General features: G+C 42.4%; 1 protein-coding gene and 12 non-coding genes across 13 annotated transcripts in view; 1 reads left to right on the top strand and 12 right to left on the bottom strand.

Annotated features, from left to right (window-relative positions):
- LOC118370090 (zinc finger protein 501-like) overlaps nt 1-22,891 on the top strand; it is a 311,132-nt gene that overhangs the window by 218,828 nt on the left and 69,413 nt on the right. The window lies entirely within an intron of this gene.
- trnar-ccu (transfer RNA arginine (anticodon CCU)) lies at nt 511-583 on the bottom strand. Its single transcript has one exon. It is a non-coding gene; the product is annotated as a tRNA-Arg (tRNA).
- trnar-ccu (transfer RNA arginine (anticodon CCU)) lies at nt 3,856-3,928 on the bottom strand. The gene has a single exon. It is a non-coding gene; the product is annotated as a tRNA-Arg (tRNA).
- Nucleotides 4,414-4,485, bottom strand: trnar-ccu (transfer RNA arginine (anticodon CCU)). Its single transcript has one exon. It is a non-coding gene; the product is annotated as a tRNA-Arg (tRNA).
- trnar-ccu (transfer RNA arginine (anticodon CCU)) lies at nt 6,093-6,165 on the bottom strand. The gene has a single exon. It is a non-coding gene; the product is annotated as a tRNA-Arg (tRNA).
- Nucleotides 6,927-6,999, bottom strand: trnar-ccu (transfer RNA arginine (anticodon CCU)). The gene has a single exon. It is a non-coding gene; the product is annotated as a tRNA-Arg (tRNA).
- trnar-ccu (transfer RNA arginine (anticodon CCU)) lies at nt 7,485-7,556 on the bottom strand. Its single transcript has one exon. It is a non-coding gene; the product is annotated as a tRNA-Arg (tRNA).
- On the bottom strand, nt 8,317-8,389 carry trnar-ccu (transfer RNA arginine (anticodon CCU)). The gene has a single exon. It is a non-coding gene; the product is annotated as a tRNA-Arg (tRNA).
- On the bottom strand, nt 9,721-9,793 carry trnar-ccu (transfer RNA arginine (anticodon CCU)). The gene has a single exon. It is a non-coding gene; the product is annotated as a tRNA-Arg (tRNA).
- Nucleotides 10,556-10,628, bottom strand: trnar-ccu (transfer RNA arginine (anticodon CCU)). The gene has a single exon. It is a non-coding gene; the product is annotated as a tRNA-Arg (tRNA).
- Nucleotides 12,217-12,288, bottom strand: trnar-ccu (transfer RNA arginine (anticodon CCU)). The gene has a single exon. It is a non-coding gene; the product is annotated as a tRNA-Arg (tRNA).
- Nucleotides 13,051-13,122, bottom strand: trnar-ccu (transfer RNA arginine (anticodon CCU)). The gene has a single exon. It is a non-coding gene; the product is annotated as a tRNA-Arg (tRNA).
- On the bottom strand, nt 13,607-13,679 carry trnar-ccu (transfer RNA arginine (anticodon CCU)). Its single transcript has one exon. It is a non-coding gene; the product is annotated as a tRNA-Arg (tRNA).

A 22,891-nucleotide genomic window follows, 5' to 3' on the forward strand; every position in this document is an offset into this window, starting at 1 on the left:
AGTGCCTTATCCATTAGGCCACAGGGGCACTGTTTACTGTTCTCAACCAGTACGAACTGATAGAAGCAGCAAAAACAATGTGTAATGTATGGCACTGACACCCCATGAAATTCCGCTTTCTTATTTCTGTTTGCGTTTCATTTTAAAAACAGACTGGTTAGCAGAGGATGGTTTCAATCCATTGACCTCTGGGTTATGGGCCCAGCTCGCATCCGCTGCACAACTCTGCTTTCAGCCACTTCAGAAAAGACAAAACCTCACAATCCATGGCTTAGGAGGCCAGTGTCTTCGGCCACTGGGGTTATTTGTAATCAATATGACCAATACGAACTGATGGAAGAGGTAAAAAAAATGTAAAATGGCACTTACACATGGAATGAAACTACGCATTTTTTAAAATATTTGTTCGCATTTCAATGCTAAAAAACCTGGTTAGTGGAAATTGTTTTTGATCCATCAACCTCTGGGTTATGGACCCAGCACGCTTCAGCTGCACCACTATCATTCAGACACCCCAGATGGGACTTGAACCCACAATTCCTGGCTTAGGAGGCCAGTGCCTTATCCATTAGGCCACTGGGGCACTGTTTACTTTTCTCAAACCAGTACGAACTGATAGAAGCAGCAAAAACAATGTGTAATGTATGGCACTGACACATTCCCATGAAATTCCGCTTTCTTATTTCTGTTTGCGTTTCATTTTAAAAACAGACTGGTTAGCAGAGGATGGTTTCAATCCATTGACCTCTGGGTTATGGGCCCAGCTCGCATCCGCTGCACAACTCTACTTTCAGCCACTTCAGAAAAGACAAAACCTCACAATCCATGGCTTAGGAGGCCAGTGTCTTCGTCCACTGGGGTTATTTGTAATCAATATGACCAATACGAACTGATGGAAGAGGCAAAAAAAAATGTAAAATGGCACTTACACATGTAATGAAACTACGCATTTTTTAAAACATTTGTTCGCACTTCAATGCTAAAAAAAGCTTGTTAGCAGGAAAAGCTTTTGATCCATCAACCTCTGGGTTATGGGCCAAGCTCGCATCCGCTGCACAGCTCTGCTTTCATTTCAGCCACTTCAGAAAAGACAAAACCTCACAATCCATGGCTTAGGAGGCCAGTGTCTTCGGCCACTGGGGTTATTTGAAATCAATATGACCAATACGAACTAATGGAAAAGTTAAAAAAAAATGTATTATGGCACTTACACATGGAATGAAACTACGCATTTTTAAAAATATTTGTTCGCATTTCAATGCTAAAAATCTATTTAGTGGAAATTGTTTTTGATCCATCAACCTCTGGGTTATGGACCCAGCACACTTCCGCTGCACCACTATCATTCAAACACCCCAGATGGGACTTGAACCCTCAATTCCTGGCTAAGTGCCTTATCCATTAGGCCACTGGGGCACTGTTTACTTTTCTCAACCAGTACGAACTGATAGAAGCAGCAAAAACAATGTGTAATGTATGGCACTGACACATTCCCATGAAATTCCGCTTTCTTATTTCTGTTTGCGTTTCATTTTAAAAACAGACTGGTTAGCAGAGGATGGTTTCAATCCATTGACCTCTGGGTTATGGGCCCAGCTCGCATCCGCTGCGCCACTCTGCTTTCAGACATTTCAGAAAAGACTAGATCTCACAATCCATGGCTTAGGAGGCCAGTGTCTTCGGCCACTGGGGTTATTTGTAATCAATATGACCAATACGAACTGATGGAAGAGGTAAAAAAAAAAAAATGTATAATGGCACTTACACATGGAATGAAACCACGCATTTTTTTAAAATATTTGTTCGCACTTCAATGCTAAAAAAAGCTTGAAAGCAGAAAAAGCTTTTGATCCATCAACCTCTGGGTTATGGGCCCAGCACACTTCCGCTGCACCACTCTGCTTTCAGCCATTACAGAAAAGACTAGATCTCACAATCCATGGCTTCGGAGGCCAGTGTCTTCGGCCACTGGGGTTATTTGAAATCAATATGACCAATACGAACTGATGGAAGAGGTAAAAAAAAAATGTATTATGGCACTTACACATGGAATGAAACTACGCATTTTTTAAAATATTTGTTCGCACTTCAATGCTAAAAGAGCTGGTTAGTAGAAATGGTTTTTGATCCACAAAACTGCTGGGTTTTGGACCAAGCACGCTTCCGCTGCGCCATAATCTTTCAAACACCCCAGATGGGACTTGAACCCACAATTGCTGGCTTAGGAGGCCAGTGCCTTATCCATTAGGCTACTGGGCACTGTTTACTTTTCTCAACCAGTACGAACTCATAGAACCAGCAAAAACAATGTGTAATGTATGGCACTGACACATGCCCATGAAATTCCGCTTTCTTATTTCTGTTTGAGTTTCATTTTAAAAACAGACTGGTTAGCAGAGGATGGTTTCAATCCATTGACCTCTGGGTTATGGGCCCAGCACACTTCCGCTGCGCCACTCTGCTTTCAGCTGTTTCAGAAAAGACTAGATCTCACAATCCATGGCTTAGGAGGCCAGTGTCTAAGGACACTGGGGTTATTTGTAATCAATATGACCAATACGAACTGATGGAAGAGGTTAAAAAAAATTAGAATGGCACTTACACATGGAATGAAACTACGCATTTTTTTAAACATTTGTTCGCACTTCAATGCTAAAAAAAGCTTGTTAGCAGGAAAAGCTTTTGATCCATCAACCTCTGGGTTATGGGCCCAGCACACTTCCGCTGCGCCACTCTGCTTTCAGCCATTACAGAAAAGACTAGATCTCACAATCCATGGCTTAGGAGGCCAGTGTCTTCGGCCACTGGGGTTATTTGAAATCAATATGACCAATACGAACTGATGGAAGAGGTAAAAAAAAAAAAATGTATTATGGCACTTACACATGGAATGAAACTACGCATTTTTTAAAATATTTGTTCGCATTTCAATGCTAGAAAACCTGGTTAGTGGAAATTGTTTTTGATCCATCAACCTCTGGGTTATGGACAGAGGACGCTTCCGCTGTACCACTATTATTCAAACACCCCAGATGGGACACGAACTCACAATCCCTGGCTTAGAAGGCCAGTGCCTTATCCATTAGGCCACTGGGGTACTGTTTACTTTTCTCAACCAGTACGAACTGATAGAAGCAGCAAAAACAATGTGTAATGTATGGCACTGAAACATTCCCATGAAATTCCGCTTTCTTATTTCTGTTTGCGTTTCATTTTAAAAACAGACTGGTTAGCAGAGGATGGTTTCAATCCATTGACCTCTGGGTTATGGGCCCAGCTCGCATCCTCTGCGCAACTCTGCTTTCAGACATTTCAGAAAAGACTAGATCTCACAATCCATGGCTTAGGAGGCCAGTGTCTTCGGCCACTGGGGTTATTTGTAATCAATATGACCAATACGAACTGATGGAAGAGGTTAAAAAAATGTATAATGGCACTTACACATGGAATGAAACCACGCATTTTTAAAATATTTGTTCGCACTTCAATGCTAAAAAAGCTTGAAAGCAGAAAAAGCTTTTGATCCATCAACCTCTGGGTTATGGGCCCAGCACACTTCCGCTGCGCCACTCTGCTTTCAGCCATTACAGAAAAGACTAGATCTCACAATCCATGGCTTAGGAGGCCAGTGTCTTCGGCCACTGGGGTTATTTGAAATCAATATGACCAATACGAACTGATGGAAGAGGTAAAAAAAAATGTATAATGGCACTTACACATGGAATGAAACTACGCATTTTTAAAATATTTGTTCGCATTTCAATGCTAAAAAACCTGGTTAGTGGAAATTGTTTTGATCCATCAACCTCTGGCTTATGGACCCAGGACGCTTCCGCTGCACCACTATCATTCAAACACCCCAGATGGGACTTGAACCCACAATCCCTGGCTTAGGAGGCCAGTGCCTTATCCATTAGGCCACTGGGGCACTGTTTACTTTTCTCAACCAGTACGAACTGATAGAAGCAGCAAAAACAATGTGTAATGTATGGCACTGACACATTCCCATGAAATTCCGCTTTCTTATTTCTGTTTGCGTTTCATTTTAAAAACAGACTGGTTAGCAGAGGATGGTTTCAATCCATTGACCTCTGGGTTATGGGCCCAGCTCGCATCCGCTGCACAACTCTGCTTTCAGCCACTTCAGAAAAGACAAAAGCTCACAATCCATGGCTTAGGAGGCCAGTGTCTTCGGCCACTGGGGTTATTTGTAATCAATATGACCAATACGAACTGATGGAAGAGGCAAAAAAAATGTATAATGGCACTTACACATGGAATGAAACGACGCATTTAAAAAAATATTTGTTCGCATTTCAATGCTAAAAAACCTGGTTAGTGGAAATTGTTTTTGATCCATCAACCTCTGGGTTATGGACACAGCACGCTTCAGCTGCACCACTATCATTCAAACACCCCAGATGGGACTTGAACCCACAATCCTGGCTTAGGAGGCCAGTGCCTTATCCATTAGGCCACTGGGGCACTGTTTACTTTTCTCAACCAGTACGAACTGATAGAAGCAGCAAAAACAATGTGTAATGTATGGCACTGACACATTCCCATGAAATTCCGCTTTCTTATTTCTGTTTGCGTTTCATTTTAAAAACAGACTGGTTAGCAGAGGATGGTTTCAATCCATTGACCTCTGGGTTATGGGCCCAGCTCGCATCCGCTGCACAACTCTGCTTTCAGCCACTTCAGAAAAGACTAAATCTCACAATCCATGGCTTAGGAGGCCAGTGTCTTCGGCCACTGGGGTTATTTGTAATCAATATGACCAATACGAACTGATGGAAGAGTATAAATGGAAAAAATGTAAAATGGCACTTACACATGGAATGAAACTACGCATTTTTTAAAACATTTGTTCGCACTTCAATGCTAAAAAAAGCTTGTTAGCAGGAAAAGCTTTTGATCCATCAACCTCTGGGTTATGGGCCCAGCACACTTCCGCTGCACCACTCTGCTTTCAGCCATTACAGAAAAGACTAGATCTCACAATCCATGGCTTCGGAGGCCAGTGTCTTCGGCCACTGGGGTTATTTGTAATCAATATGACCAATACGAACTGATGGAAGAGGTTAAAAAAAATGTATAATGGCACTTACACATGGAATGAAACTACGCATTTTTAAAAATATTTGTTCGCATTTCAATGCTAAAAAACCTGGTTAGTGGAAATTGTTTTTGATCCATCAACCTCTGGGTTATGGACCCAGCACGCTTCCGCTGCACCACTATCATTCAAACACCCCAGATGGGACTTGAACCCACAATCCCTGGCTTAGGAGGCCAGTGACTTATCCATTAGGCCACTGGGGCACTGTTTACTTTTATCAACCAGTACGAACTGATAGAAGCAGCAAAAACAATGTGTAATGTATGGCACTGACACATTCCCATGAAATTCCGCTTTCTTATTTCTGTTTGCGTTTCATTTTAAAAACAGACTGGTTAGCAGAGGATGGTTTCAATCCATTGACCTCTGGGTTATGGGCCCAGCTCGCATCCTCTGCGCCACTCTGCTTTCAGACATTACAGAAAAGACAAGATCTCACAATCCATGGCTTCGGAGGCCAGTGTCTAAGGCCACTGGGGTTATTTGTAATCAATATGACCAATACGAACTGATGGAAGAGGTTAAAAAAAATGTATAATGGCACTTACACATGGAATGAAACCACGCATTTTTAAAAATATTTGTTCGCACTTCAATGCTAAAAAAAGCTTGAAAGCAGAAAAAGCTTTTGATCCATCAACCTCTGGGTTATGGGCCAAGCTCGCATCCGCTGCACAGCTCTGCTTTCATTTCAGCCACTTCAGAAAAGACAAAACCTCACAATCCATGGCTTAGGAGGCCAGTGTCTTCGGCCACTGGGGTTATTTGTAATCAATATGACCAATACGAACTGATGGAAGAGGTAAAAAAAATGTATTATGGCACTTACACATGGAATGAAACTACGCATTTTTAAAAATATTTGTTCGCATTTCAATGCTAAAAAACCTGGTTAGTGGAAATTGTTTTTGATCCATCAACCTCTGGGTTATGGACCCAGCACGCTTCCGCTGCACCACTATCATTCAAACACCCCAGATGGGACTTGAACCCACAATCCCTGGCTTAGGAGGCCAGTGCCTTATCCATTAGGCCACTGGGGCACTGTTTACTTTTCTCAACCAGTACGAACTGATAGAAGCAGCAAAAACAATGTGTAATGTATGGCACTGAAACATTCCCATGAAATTCCGCTTTCTTATTTCTGTTTGCGTTTCATTTTAAAAACAGACTGGTTAGCAGAGGATGGTTTCAATCCATTGACCTCTGGGTTATGGGCCCAGCTCGCATCCGCTGCACCACTCTGCTTTCAGACATTTCAGAAAAGACTAAATCTCACAATCCATGGCTTAGGAGGCCAGTGTCTTCGGCCACTGGGGTTATTTGTAATCAATATGACCAATACGAACTGATGGAAGAGGCAAAAAAAAATGTATAATGGCACTTACACATGGAATGAAACCACGCATTTTTAAAACATTTGTTCGCACTTCAATGCTAAAAAAGCTTGAAAGCAGGAAAAGCTTTTGATCCATCAACCTCTGGGTTATGGGCCCAGCACACTTCCGCTGCACCACTCTGCTTTCAGCCATTACAGAAAAGACTAGATCTCACAATCCATGGCTTAGGAGGCCAGTGTCTTCGGCCACTGGGGTTATTTGTAATCAATATGACCAATACGAACTGATGGAAGAGGCAAAAAAAATGTATAATGGCACTTACACATGGAATGAAACGACGCATTTAAAAAAATATTTGTTCGCATTTCAATGCTAAAAAACCTGGTTAGTGGAAATTGTTTTTGATCCATCAACCTCTGGGTTATGGACCCAGCACACTTCCCGCTGCACCACTATCATTCAAACACCCCAGATGGGACTTGAACCCACAATCCCTGGCTTAGGAGGCCAGTGCCTTATCCATTAGGCCACTGGGGCACTGTTTACTTTTTGCAACCAGTACGAACTGATAGAAGCAGCAAAAACAATGTGTAATGTATGGCACTGACACATTCCCATGAAATTCCGCTTTCTTATTTCTGTTTGCGTTTCATTTTAAAAACAGACTGGTTAGCAGAGGATGGTTTCAATCCATTGACCTCTGGGTTATGGGCCCAGCACGCATCCGCTGCACCACTCTGCTTTCAGCCATTTCAGAAAAGACAAAATCTCACAATCCATGGCTTAGGAGGCCAGTGTCTTCGGCCACTGGGGTTATTTGTAATCAATATGACCAATACGAACTGATGGAAGAAAAAAAAAAAATGTATAATGGCACTTACACATGGAATGAAACTACGCATTTTTTTAAAATATTTGTTCGCATTTCAATGCTAAAAACCTGGTTAGTGGAAATTGTTTTTGATCCATCAACCTCTGGGTTATGGACCCAGCACGCTTCCGCTGCACCACTATCATTCAAACACCCCAGATGGGACTTGAACCCACAATCCTGGCTTAGGAGGCCAGTGCCTTATCCATTAGGCCACTGGGGCACTGTTTACTTTTCTCAACCAGTACGAACTGATAGAAGCAGCAAAAACAATGTGTAATGTATGGCACTGACACATTCCCATGAAATTCCGCTTTCTTATTTCTGTTTGCGTTTCATTTTAAAAACAGACTGGTTAGCAGAGGATGGTTTCAATCCATTGACCTCTGGGTTATGGGCCCAGCACACTTCCGCTGCGCCACTCTGCTTTCAGACATTTTAGAAAAGACTAGATCTCACAATCCATGGCTTAGGAGGCCAGTGTCTTCGGCCACTGGGGTTATTTGTAATCAATATGACCAATACGAACTGATGGAAGAGGCAAAAAATGTAAAATGGCACTTACACATGGAATGAAACTACGCATTTTTTAAAACATTTGTTCGCACTTCAATGCTAAAAAAAGCTTGTTAGCAGGAAAAGCTTTTGATCCATCAACCTCTGGGTTATGGGCCCAGCACACTTCCGCTGCGCCACTCTGCTTTCAGACATTTTAGAAAAGACTAGATCTCACAATCCATGGCTTAGGAGGCCAGTGTCTTCGGCCACTGGGGTTATTTGAAATCAATATGACCAATACGAACTGATGGAAGAGGTAAAAAAAAATGTATTATGGCACTTACACATGGAATGAAACTACGCATTTTTAAAAATATTTGTTCGCATTTCAATGCTAAAAAACCTGGTTAGTGGAAATTGTTTTTGATCCATCAACCTCTGGGTTATGGACCCAGCACGCTTCCGCTGCACCACTATCATTCAAACACCCCAAATGGGACTTGAACCCACAATCCCTGGCTTAGGAGGCCAGTGCCTTATCCATTAGGCCACTGGGGCACTGCTTACTTTTCTCAACCAGTACGAACTGATAGAAGCAGCAAAAACAATGTGTAATGTATGGCACTGACACATTCCAATGAAATTCCGCTTTCTTATTTCTGTTTGCGTTTCATTTTAAAAACAGACTGGTTAGCAGAGGATGTTTTCAATCCATTGACCTCTGGGTTATGGGCCCAGCTCGCATCCGCTGCACAACTCTGCTTTCAGCCACTTCAGAAAAGATAAAACCTCACAATCCATGGCTTAGGAGGCCAGTGTCTTCGGCCACTGGGGTTATTTGTAATCAATATGACCAATACGAACTGATGGAAGAGGTTAAACAAAATGTATAATGGCACTTACACATGGAATGAAACCACGCATTTTTTAAAATATTTGTTCGCACTTCAATGCTAAAAAAAGCTTGAAAGCAGAAAAAGCTTTTGATCCATCAACCTCTGGGTTATGGGCCCAGCACACTTCCGCTGCACCACTCTGCTTTCAGCCATTACAGAAAAGACTAGATTTCACAATCCATGGCTTCGGAGGCCAGTGTCTTCGGCCACTGGGGTTATTTGTAATCAATATGACCAATACGAACTGATGGAAGAGGTTAAAAAAAATGTATAATGGCACTTACACATGGAATGAAACCACGCATTTTTTAAAATATTTGTTCGCATTTCAATGCTAAAAAACCTGGTTAGTGGAAATTGTTTTGATCCATCAACCTCTGGGTTATGGACCCAGCACGCTTCCGCTGCACCACTATCATTCAAACACCCCAGATGGGACTTGAACCTACAATCCCTGGCTTAGGAGGCCAGTGCCTTATCCATTAGGCCACTGGGGCACTGTTTACTTTTTTCAACCAGTACGAACTGATAGAAGCAGCAAAAACAATGTGTAATGTATGGCACTGACACATTCCCATGAAATTCCGCTTTCTTATTTCTGTTTGCGTTTCATTTTAAAAACAGACTGGTTAGCAGAGGATGGTTTCAATCCATTGACCTCTGGGTTATGGGCCCAGCTCGCATCCGCTGCACAACTCTGCTTTCAGCCACTTCAGAAAAGACAAAAGCTCACAATCCATGGCTTAGGAGGCCAGTGTCTTCGGCCACTGGGGTTATTTGTAATCAATATGACCAATACGAACTGATGGAAGAGGTAAAAAAAAAAAATGTAAATGGCACTTACACATGGAATGAAACTACGCATTTTTAAAATATTTGTTCGCATTTCAATGCTAAAAAACCTGGTGCTAAAAAGTTAGTGGAAATTGTTTTGATCCATCAACCTCTGGGTTATGGACCCAGCACGCTTCAGCTGCACCACTATCATTCAGACACCCCAGATGGGACTTGAACCCACAATTCCTGGCTTAGGAGGCCAGTGCCTTATCCATTAGGCCACTGGGGCACTGTTTACTTTTCTCAACCAGTACGAACTGATAGAAGCAGCAAAAACAATGTGTAATGTATGGCACTGACACATTCCCATGAAATTCCGCTTTCTTATTTCTGTTTGCGTTTCATTTTAAAAACAGACTGGTTAGCAGAGGATGGTTTCAATCCATTGACCTCTGGGTTATGGGCCCAGCTCGCATCCGCTGCACAACTCTGCTTTCAGCCACTTCAGAAAAGACAAAACCTCACAATCCATGGCTTAGGAGGCCAGTGTCTTCGGCCACTGGGGTTATTTGTAATCAATATGACCAATACGAACTGATGGAAGAGGCAAAAAAAAATGTAAAATGGCACTTACACATGGAATGAAACTACGCATTTTTTAAAACATTTGTTCGCACTTCAATGCTAAAAAAAGCTTGTTAGCAGGAAAAGCTTTTGATCCATCAACCTCTGGGTTATGGGCCCAGCACACTTCCGCTGCGCCACTCTGCTTTCAGCCATTACAGAAAAGACTAGATCTCACAATCCATGGCTTCGGAGGCCAGTGTCTTCGGCCACTGGGGTTATTTGAAATCAATATGACCAATACGAACTGATGGAAGAGGTAAAAAAAATGTATTATGGCACTTACACATGGAATGAAACTACGCATTTTTAAAAATATTTGTTCGCATTTGAATGCTAAAAAACCTGGTTAGTGTAAATTGTTTTTGATCCATCAACCTCTGGCTTATGGACCCAGCACGCTTCCGCTGCACCACTATCATTCAAACACCCCAGATGGGACTTGAACCCACAATTCCTGGCTTAGGAGGCCAGTGCCTTATCCATTAGGCCACTGGGGCACTGTTTACTTTTCTCAACCAGTACGAACTGATAGAAGCAGCAAAAACAATGTGTAATGTATGGCACTGACACATTCCCATGAAATTCCGCTTTCTTATTTCTGTTTGCGTTTCATTTTAAAAACAGACTGGTTAGCAGAGGATGGTTTCAATCCATTGACCTCTGGGTTATGGGCCCAGCTCGCATCCTCTGCGCCACTCTGCTTTCAGCCATTACAGAAAAGACTAGATCTCACAATCCATGGCTTAGGAGGCCAGTGTCTTCGGCCACTGGGGTTATTTGTAATCAATATGACCAATACGAACTGATGGAAGAGGTAAAAAAAATGTATAATGGCACTTACACATGGAATGAAACCACGCATTTTTAAAAATATTTGTTCGCACTTCAATGCTAAAAAAAGCTTGAAAGCAGAAAAAGCTTTTGATCCATCAACCTCTGGGTTATGGGCCCAGCACACTTCCGCTGCGCCACTCTGCTTTCAGCCATTACAGAAAAGACTAGATCTCACAATCCATGGCTTCGGAGGCCAGTGTCTAAGGCCACTGGGGTTATTTGAAATCAATATGACCAATACGAACTGATGGAAGAGGTAAAAAAAAATGTATTATGGCACTTACACATGGAATGAAACTACGCATTTTTAAAAATATTTGTTCGCATTTCAATGCTAAAAAACCTGGTTAGTGGAAATTGTTTTTGATCCATCAACCTCTGGGTTATGGACCCAGCACGCTTCCGCTGCACCACTATCATTCAAACACCCCAGATGGGACTTGAACCCACAATTCCTGGCTCAGTGCCTTATCCATTAGGCCACTGGGGCACTGTTTACTTTTCTCAACCAGTACGAACTGATAGAAGCAGCAAAAACAATGTGTAATGTATGGCACTGACACATTCCCATGAAATTCCGCTTTCTTATTTCTGTTTGCGTTTCATTTTAAAAACAGACTGGTTAGCAGAGGATGGTTTCAATCCACTGACCTCTGGGTTATGGGCCCAGCTCGCATCCTCTGCACAACTCTGCTTTCAGCCATTTCAGAAAAGACAAAATCTCACAATCCATGGCTTAGGAGGCCAGTGTCTTCGGCCACTGGGGTTATTTGTAATCAATATGACCAATACGAACTGATGGAAGAGGTTAAACAAAATGTATAATGGCACTTACACATGGAATGAAACCACGCATTTTTAAAAATATTTGTTCGCACTTCAATGCTAAAAAAAGCTTGAAAGCAGAAAAAGCTTTTGATCCATCAACCTCTGGGTTATGGGCCCAGCACACTTCCGCTGCACCACTCTGCTTTCAGCCATTACAGAAAAGACTAGATCTCACAATCCATGGCTTCGGAGGCCAGTGTCTTCGGCCACTGGGGTTATTTGTAATCAATATGACCAATACGAACTGATGGAAGAGGCAAAAAAAATGTAAAATGGCACTTACACATGGAATGAAACTACGCATTTTTAAAAATATTTGTTCGCACTTCAATGCTAAAAACCTGGTTAGTGGAAATTGTTTTTGATCAATCAACCTCTGGGTTATGGACCCAGCAGGCTTCAGAAGCACCACTATCATTCAGACACCCCAGATGGGACTTGAACCCACAATCCTGGCTTAGGAGGCCAGTGCCTTATCCATTAGGCCACTGGGGCACTGTTTACTTTTCTCAACCAGTACGAACTGATAGAAGCAGCAAAAACAATGTGTAATGTATGGCACTGACACATTCCCATGAAATTCCGCTTTCTTATTTCTGTTTGCGTTTCATTTTAAAAACAGACTGGTTAGCAGAGGATGGTTTCAATCCATTGACCTCTGGGTTATGGGCCCAGCTCGCATCCGCTGCACCACTCTGCTTTCAGACATTTCAGAAAAGACTAGATCTCACAATCCATGGCTTAGGAGGCCAGTGTCTTCGGCCACTGGGGTTATTTGTAATCAATATGACCAATACGAACTGATGGAAGAGGCAAAAAAAATGTATAATGGCACTTACACATGGAATGAAACCACGCATTTTTAAAATATTTGTTCGCACTTCAATGCTAAAAAAGCTTGTTAGCAGAAAAAGCTTTTGATCCATCAACCTCTGGGTTATGGGCCCAGCACACTTCCGCTGCGCCACTCTGCTTTCAGCCATTACAGAAAAGACTAGATCTCACAATCCATGGCTTAGGAGGCCAGTGTCTAAGGCCACTGGGGTTATTTGTAATCAATATGACCAATACGAACTGATGGAAGAGGTAAAAAAAAAATGTATAATGGCACTTACACATGGAATGAAACTACGCATTTTTAAAAATATTTGTTCGCATTTCAATGCTAAAAAACCTGGTTAGCAGGAAATTGTTTTTGATCCATCAACCTCTGGGTTATGGACCCAGCACGCTTCCGCTGCACCACTATCATTCAAACACCCCAGATGGGACTTGAACCCACAATCCTGGCTTAGGAGGCCAGTGCCTTATCCATTAGGCCACTGGGGCACTGTTTACTTTTCTCAACCAGTACGAACTGATAGAAGCAGCAAAAACAATGTGTAATGTATGGCACTGACACATTCCCATGAAACCACGCTTTTTATTTCTGTTTGCGTTTCATTTTAAAAACAGACTGGTTAGCAGAGGATGGTTTCAATCCATTGACCTCTGGGTTATGGGCCCAGCACGCATCCTCTGCGCCACTCTGCTTTCAGACATTTCAGAAAAGACTAGATCTCACAATCCATGGCTTAGGAGGCCAGTGTCTTCGGCCACTGGGGTTATTTGTAATCAATATGACCAATACGAACTGATGGAAGAGGTTAAAAAAAATGTATAATGGCACTTACACATGGAATGAAACCACGCATTTTTTAAAATATTTGTTCGCATTTCAATGCTAAAAACCTGGTTAGTGGAAATTGTTTTTGATCCATCAACCTCTGGGTTATGGGCCCAGCACACTTCTGCTGTACCACTATAATTCAAACACCCCAGATGGGACTTGAACCCACAATCCCTGGCTTAGGAGGCCAGTGCCTTATCCATTAGGCCACTGGGGCACTGTTTACTTTTCTCAACCAGTACAAACTGATAGAAGCAGCAAAAACAATGTGTAATGTATGGCACTGACACATGCCCATGAAATTCCGCTTTCTTATTTCTGTTTGCGTTTCATTTTAAAAACAGACTGGTTAGCAGAGGATGGTTTCAATCCATTGACCTCTGGGTTATGGGCCCAGCTCGCATCCTCTGCGCCACTCTGCTTTCAGACATTTCAGAAAAGACTAGATCTCACAATCCATGGCTTAGGAGGCCAGTGTCTTCGGCCACTGGGGTTATTTGTAATCAATATGACCAATACGAACTGATGGAAGAGGCAAAAAAAATGTAAAATGGCACTTACACATGGAATGAAACTACGCATTTTTTTACATATTTGTTCGCATTTCAATGCTAATGGTCCCACTGTGCATGTCAGAGTGAAAACCAAGCCATGAGATCGAAGGAACTGTCCGTAGAGCTCCAAAACAAGATTGAGTCGAGGCACATACTCATCCTAGAGCTGGTCACCCAGCCAAACTGAGTGACTGGGGAGAAGGGCCTCTGACAGAGCGTCAGAGTTCCTCTGTGGAGATGGGAGAACCTTCCAGAAGGACAACCACTCCAGCACTCCACCAATCAGACCTTTATGGTAGAGTTGCCAGACAGAAGCCACTCCTCAGTAAAAGGCACATGACAGCATGCTTGGAGTTTGACAAAAGGCACCTTAGTGACTCTAAGACCATGAGAAACAAGATTCTCTGGCTTGATGAAACCGAGATTGAACTCATTGGCCTGACTGCCAAGAGTCACATCTGGAGGAAACCTGGCACCATCCCTATGGTGAAGCATGGTGGTGGCAGCATGATGAGGTGGGGACGTTTTTCAGCAGCATGGACTTGTAGACTAGTAAGGATGGAGGGAAATATTAATGGAGGAAAGTGCAGAGAGATCCATAATGAAAGACCTGCTCCAGATCACTCAGGACCTCAGACTGGAGTGGCTTCAGGACAAGTGACCCAGCCAGAGCCTGGACTTGAGCACGATCTAACATCTCTGGAGAGACCTGAAAATAGCTGGGCAGTGATGTTTCCCATCCAACCTGACAGAGCAGGAGAGGATTTTTATTTTTATTTTTATTTTTTCCACCTTTATTTAACCAGGTAGGCTAGTTGAGAACAAGTTCTCATTTGCAACTGCGACCTGGCCAAGATAAAGCATAGCAGTGTGAACAGACAACACAGAGTTACACATGGAGTAAACAATTAACAAGTCAATGTGTGCAAAAGGCATGAGGAGGTAGGGGAATAATTACAATATTGCAGATTAACACTGGAGTGATAAATGATCAGATGATCATGTACAGGTAGAGATATTGGTGTGCAAAAGAGCAGAAAAGTAAATAAATAAAAACTGTGGGGATGAGGTAGGTGAAAATGGGTGGGCTGTTTACCAATAGATTATGTACAGCTGCAGCGATCGGTTAGCTGCTCAGATAGCTGATGTTTGAAGTTGGTGAGGGAGATAAAAGTCTCCAACTTCAGCTATTTTGCAATTCGTTCCAGTCACAGGCAGCAGAGTACTGGAACGAAAGGCGGCCGAATGAGGTGTTGGCTTTAGGGATGATCAGTGAGATACACCTGCTGGAGCGCGTGCTACAGATGGGTGTTGCCATCGTGACCAGTGAACTGAGATAAGGCGGAGCTTTACCTAGCATGGCCTTGTAGATGACCTGGAGCCAGTGGGTCTGGCGACGAATATGTAGCGAGGGCCAGCCGACTAGAGCATACAAGTCGCAGTGGTGGGTAGTATAAGGTGCTTTAGTGATAAAACGGATGGCACTGTGATAAACTGCATCCAGTTTGCTGAGTAGAGTGTTGGAAGCGATTTTGTAGATGACATCGCCAAAGTCGAGGATCGGTAGGATAGTCAGTTTTACTAGGGTAAGCTTGGCAGCGTGAGTGAAGGAGGCTTTGTTGCGGATGATTTGACTTGATTTGATTTTCGATTGGAGATGTTTGATGTAGGTCTGGAAGGAGAGTTTGCAGTCTAGCCAGACACCTAGGTACTTATAGGTGTCCACATATTCAAGGTCGGAACCATCCAGTGTGGTGATGCTAGTCGGGCATGCGGGTGCAGGCAGCGATCGGTTGAAAAGCATGCATTTGGTTTTACTAGCGTTTAAGAGCAGTTGGAGGCCACAGAAGGAGTGTTGTATGGCATTGAAGCTCGTTTGGAGGTTAGATAGCACAGTGTCCAATGACGGGCCGAAAGTATATAGAATGGTGTCGTCTGCGTAGAGGTGGATCAGGGAATCGCCCGCAGCAAGACCAACATCATTGATATATACAGAGAAAAGAGTCGGCCCGAGAATTGAACCCTGTGGCACCCCCATAGAGACTGCCAGAGGACCGGACAGCATGCCCTCCGATTTGACACACTGAACTCTGTCTGCAAAGTAATTGGTGAACCAGGCATGGCAGTCATCCGAAAAACCGAGGCTACTGAGTCTGCCGATAAGAATCTGGTGATTGACAGAGTCGAAAGCCTTGGCTAGGTCGATGAAGACGGCTGCACAGTTCTGTCTTTTATCGATGGCGGTTATGATGTCGTTTAGTACCTTGAGTGTGGCTGAGGTGCACCCGTGACCGGCTCGGAAACCAGATTGCATAGCGGAGAAGGTACGGTGGGATTCGAGATGGTCAGTGACCTGTTTGTTGACTTGGCTTTTGAAGACCTTAGATAGGCAGGGCAGAATGGATATAGGTCTGTAACAGTTTGGGTCCAGGGTGTCTCCCCCTTTGAAGAGGGGGATGACTGCAGCAGCTTTCCAATCCTTGGGGATCTCAGACAATATGAAAGAGAGTTTGAACAGGTTGGTAATAGGGGTTGTGACAATGGCGGTGGATAGTTTCAGAAATAGAGGGTCCAGATTGTCAAGCCCAGCTGATTTATACGGGTCCAGGTTTTGCAGCTCTTTCAGAACATCTGTTATCTGGATTTGGGTAAAGGAAAACCTGGAGAGGCTTGGGCGAGGAGCTGTACCTCCAGGGGGGCCGGAGCTGTTGGCCGAGGTAGGAGTGGCCAGGCGGAAGGCATGGCCAGCCGTTGAGAAATGCTTGTTGAAGTGAAGTTTTCTTCGATAATCATGGATTTGTAGGTGGTGACCGTGTTCCCTAGCCTCAGTGCAGTGGGCAGCTGGGAGGAGGTGCTCTTGTTCTCCATGGACTTCACAGTGTCCCAGAACTTTTTGGAGTTGGAGCTACAGGATGCAAACTTCTGCCTGAAGAAGCTGGCCTTAGCTTTCCTGACTGACTGCGTGTATTGGTTCCTGACTTCCCTGAACAGTTGCATATCGCGGGGACTGTTCGATGCTATTGCAGTCCGCCACAGGATGTTTTTGTGCTGGTCGACGGCAGTCAGGTCTGGAGTGAACCAAGGGCTGTATCTGTTCTTAGTTCTGCATTTTTGAACGGAGCATGCTTATCTAAAATGGTGAGGAAGTTACTCTTAAAGAATGACCAGGCATCCTCAACTGACGGGATGAGGTCAATGTCCTTCCAGGATACCCGGGCCAGGTCGATTAGAAAGGCCTGCTCACAGAAGTGTTTTAGGGAACGTTTGACAGTGATGAGGGGTGGTAGTTTGACTGCGGCACCGTAGCGGATACAGGCAATGAGGCAGTGGTCGCTGAGATCCTGGTTGAAGACAGCGGAGGTGTATTTGGAGGGCCAGTTGGTCAGGATGACGTCTATGAGGTGTGCTTACAGAGTTAGGGTTGTACCTGGTGGGTTTCTTACAGAGTTAGGGGGTTGTACCTGGTGGGTTCAAATAAATTACTTGATCAATTTTGATTTGTGTGGAAAAAGAGATTGACTGGGCATCTACAGAAAAGACAGGAAGCATTTATTTAGATTGTAGGACTATCCAGAGGGGTGTCTGACATCCAGTGGAACAGAAGCATCTAAATGGGAGAAACTCCCCAAATGCAGGTTTGTGCCAAATAAATTAGATAAATTAAAGGGGGAGAAATGTAATTTGATCAATTTTAGAATAAGGCTTTAACGTAACAAAATGTGGAGAAAAGTCAAGGGGTCTGAATACTTTCTGAATGCACTGTATACAGCAACAGCTCCCCCATAACATCTACAGAAAAGACAGGAATGCTTATCTCCTGTATTGCTACTGCTGTATCAAAGGAATTATCTCAGTGAGTTTCAGAGATGAACAGTACAGTGCATTCCAAATTCAATAGGCAGGCAAGTAAACAAAAACGTTTTCAAATAAAAACTATTCCAGAAAATGTCAAAACGTATAACGCCTGTCCAAGAGACAGTTGAACAATAGCGTTCAAGTTGTCATGCGGTTCCTAAGCTAATTGCCACGAAATCCCTTCAAAAAAGTTGGGGTATGAGTCAAGAAAACTTGGCACAGGGGGCTCTGGCAAAGGCTGACGTAGTACCCCATTTGCCGTAATAAAACAAAATATCGTCACAGTAATGTTGTTGTGGAACAGCTCACTGGTCGCTCAGATCCGTGCTAAGACCCCTCACTCCGGGGATAACCCTCGCCAGATGCTCGGAGTTTGCCTCACCTGAGGAGGACAGAAGGAAAGCTTCTTCAACAACTGCAGCCACCTCGGTAGCCAACAAAGTCGGAACATTCAAGTTATTTTGACAATTCCGTGGTTTATTTTACACTATGATTTAAACATACTTAGGTGGAAGCAACTAGCTACCCAATTTAATATTTACGTTGTAAGTAAGTTAGCTAGCTGGTTAAGTTAGCACTAGTCTAGTCGCTAATGCTAGCTAGCTATTATCCCCGACCATGAGCTCACTAAGCTACTGATAAACAAGAGATCTGCTGGATGGAGAAAGAGGGTCTTGTGCAAGAGGAGGTAGAAGAGAAGGATGTTACAATACAAAAACAAGTAGAGGGTGAGGCTGTTACCGTGAAAGAAGAAGAGAAAGACGTTTCAGTGAAAGAGGAGGGGGATGTTACTGCGGAAGAAAAGGAGGAAGATGCAGTTTTGGGAGTGGAGGATGAAGTGAAAGAAGATGAAGACATTTTGGGAGTGAAGGATGAAGAGGGGAGACTACTGTCACATTAGAGGAGGACGAAGAAGAGAAGACTGGAGAACTGATTAACACCAGTAAATAGAGTGAGTACTATCTTATAAAACAGGGACACAAACTCTGCAGTTGTTGAACTAATGTGTGATTTTTAAAAGGGCATTCTACACTTGAATATGTTTTTGTACTGTCAGGATTGTTCATGACGTCCTCTAGTGATTAAAAAAAAACTGTTCCTGTTGAAACGTGATATATAAATACACTAAAGTATAAACACACTAAAGGGAAACAAATATATGTTTTGAGCAGAATAGTGTTTTTTTTAGACAACTGCAAACTAGAAGGAGTGAGTGATGTCATAGTAAGTCCTTCGAGGAGTTTGCTTGATGGGAAGTCGTGATGTCATCCAATAGGAGACTGATCTTCATGTGTATATTCATTATTCTTATTAAAATCCTTCATGTTCTGTCAAGTTGGTTGTTGATCTAGAAATCAATTTTCAAATCTTGCTATAGACTTTCAAGACGAAGTCCAAACTGTAACTAGACCACTCAGGAACATTCAAAGCTCCTCCAGTGTAGATTTGGCCTTGTGGTTTAGGTTATTTTCCTGTTCATACAGTTTTTTGTATTCAGATCTCTGAAATGCACTCTACCTACGTAACATTTAGTGTTTCCTTATATTACGCTGGGAAAACAGTTTTCATGGGCACAGAAATCCTAAATATTTTCAGTTTGCTAAATCCAATGGTTCTAACCGAGTCACCTTTACTTTATTCACAACACCCAAATGGATACTGTCATTAATGCGGTTCTTCAACAATTACTCAAAATACTTAATACTGTAGCTGTTTAGTTACAGTCACATGTTCAACTATCATCAGCTGATCCAGGAAATCATTTTCTGAATTCCAGTCACATGACAAACATGACGACATGCAACAACAACAAAGTGCTTTTTCATTCATTACTCTGGTAAAGACAGTTATGCCGTGCTCCACGTTGGATCCAACATCCCTAACAAATTGATGTTTATAATGTTATTGTCTGCTTAATTTACAGTAGGGTCTCAATAGTCTGTTTGGACACAGCTATACTTAGCTCATAATGTGTAGAGAACTGTTCCTTGATGGATAGGCTATTGTACAACACACAGAGCTATTTTCCTTTTCAGAACATTTAGAATGACAACACATTACAGAGTAACCTTGTGGGATTATTCACAAAATGATCTGGTGATCAGGTTAGGAAATGTCATGACAAAGCCATTTTCGTTTCCATGTTTCACCTGAAATATTAAATGGTGTTTAGTCTTAGGTCTATGTTGTTGTTAGTTGACGTTATGGGTCCTACAGTAGGTCTATGTTATTGTTAGGTGAAGTTATGGGCCAATTTGTTCAACACTTAGTGTACAAACCGTTATTGTCAGGCTGATGGCAAAACTAGCCAAAGATAATTTTACTGGTTGTAGTATTTTTTAAAGTCTAAAGCAGTTGATTTGCGACAATAACACAAACATATTAAGAAGGTGATTCAAGCGAGCCTTACAATTATAATCCAAAAGTAATGTGAAATACACTCACAATCCACCTGTAAATGTAGGCTATTTTTGCTGTCAGCCTATGAGAACTCCTCTGAGTTTTCCCCCATGGTGGTGAATTAGGGAATAGACACAGAGCTTAATGTGAGTTTCCTTGAGTAGCACTCCTGATCTTGCACTGTAATGTTCAGAATACGTTGTGAAAATCTAAAATCTTCGCCTACCATTTTTGCTCCAAGGCAGATATATTACATCCAAAGCTAGCGGTTTCCTCATTAGCAAGGAGGAATTTCCAAATTGTGTGTGCTATGCCCTCGTGCTGCACTTTTAGCAAACATAGAAAGGGGCCTATTTTGGAGACCAACATGTCATCTGGCACACTGCTTAGTATTTCAACAACTTGAATAACTTATTTCTAGCCTACAATCATGGATGTTACTACTAATGTGAAAACAGACTAAATCTGACTATTGTTGCTATCTTGACTGTCTCTATTTTCAAATTTAACAGACGTCAATTGTTGTACAACTTCATGGGTACGCTCTGGGCATCACCTTATACCTCAAATAAACAGTGGATTTCTGCTGTTGTGGGCCTTTAACCATCTGTCTGACTTTGTCGTTCACACAGGAGAGAGACGGGACTATCGTGGATCCTCTGGGGAGCCTCAACAACCTCATGATGCTGACGAGGCAGAGAAGAGTCTCTCCAGATCAGAACTCCTCAAGAAACACCAGCATAGACACACAGGGAAGAGAACTCACTTCTGCTCTGACTGTGGGAAAATATTCACCTCTTCATCAAACCTTGAAATACATCAAAGAATTTAATTCTTCCAATTTTTCATGACTTTGTCAATCAACTTGTTCTTAATCAATCTAAATCATGGTTTAGTGTTTCTGTATCAATATGGACTTTGCACAAATTCAAGTCCTTTGGAGTAATTTTGACCTCATCCAAAAGCATCTTTGATAAATAGGATGTTTATTTCAAATCAAAATCACATGTTATTGGTCACATCCACGTGTTTAGCAGATGTTATTGTGGGTGTAGTGAAATGCTTGTGTTTCTAGCTCCGACGGTGCAGTAATATCTAACAAGTAATATCTAACAATTTGGGCGGCAGGGTAGCCTAGTGGTTAGTGTTGGACTTCAAATCCCCGAGCTGACAAGGTACAAATCTGTTGTTCTGCCCCTGAACAGACAGTTAACCCACTTAACTGGCTTGCCTAGTTAAATAAAGGTTAAAAAAAAAACATATACCCAGGTTTCTCTGTAGACATGATCTGTCCCACCAGAGGGGGGAGGGGCGCCTGTATTAGTGGTTTTGATCAGATAGACGCCGCAGATACACAGTATAGTGCCTCCCATGTACCCTTCTAAGATTGGACTTTTCTATACCACGTATCACATGACTGTTCCTGCCAAGTCAGCAACTACTCTTCCTGGGGTTTATTATGGATCCCCATGAGTTCCTGCCAAGGCAGCAGCTACTCTTCCTGGGGTTTATTATGGATCCCCATTCGTTCCTGCCAAGTAAGAAGTAAGGTCAGGGAGCGTGCAAGTCTGCCTGAACGGCCCCGTTCAAGCAAAAGGTAGGTATAAATGATGGGTTATGAACTAACAGGTATAAATGATGGGTTATGAACTAACAGGTATAAATGATGGGTTATGAACTAACAGGTATAAATGATGGGTTATGAATTAACAGGTATAAATGATGGGTTATGAATTAACAGGTATAAATGATGGGTTATGAATTAACAGGTATAAATGATGGGTTATGAACTAACAGGTATAAATGATGGGTTATTGATAGAGGAAAATATGTTTGAAATGACTAATTATGTATACATTCCAATCAGAAATTGACTAGTCCAAATGCTATAATGTACTGTCCCTCTTGCTCCCTTTCACAATTGTATATAATGTAGTCAGGAAGTTTAGTAACAATGAAGGTCTGTTCTTTAAGTTCATTCAGTTGTACAAATCTCCAGGTGGTGGGAACGGGCCATCTCCAAAATGGTCGGGAATGTTGATTTATGCTGACTGGCCTTGACTTCGTGCTGATAACGCGGAGGCTTGAGAATTAGAGGGGCCCTCTGCTTGTGAAACGGAACGTTTGGAAAACGCTGACGTCATTTTCAGTTTATAACCTGTGGAAATGTGTGTAAGCATTCAGTACTCATCAAGAATAAATGCTGAACTTGTTTTTAAGACTGGTCTCTTGCTAATTCATGCAAATTATAAACTTACAACTTATCATGAATTAGAAATGTGTGCGAATTTAATTGGTTTTGGCAATAAAACATAAGGGAATTTAGAATTCCTCTATCAGTTATGAATTAACAGGTATAACTGATGGGTTATGAATTAACAGGTATAAATGATGGGTTATGAACTAACAGGTATAAATGATGGGTTATGAATTAACAGGTATAAATGATGGGTTATGAACTAACAGGTATAAATGATGGGTTATGAACTAACAGGTATAAATGATGGGTTATGAATTAACAGGTATAAATGATGGGTTATGAATTAACAGGTATAAATGACATCCCCTCCAGGCATTTGAATAACATAAATGAGGGTTATGAATTTACAGGTATAAATGA

This window comes from Oncorhynchus keta, chromosome 37, assembly GCF_023373465.1.
Source record: "Oncorhynchus keta strain PuntledgeMale-10-30-2019 chromosome 37, Oket_V2, whole genome shotgun sequence".
NCBI classification, from domain to species: Eukaryota; Metazoa; Chordata; class Actinopteri; order Salmoniformes; family Salmonidae; genus Oncorhynchus; species Oncorhynchus keta.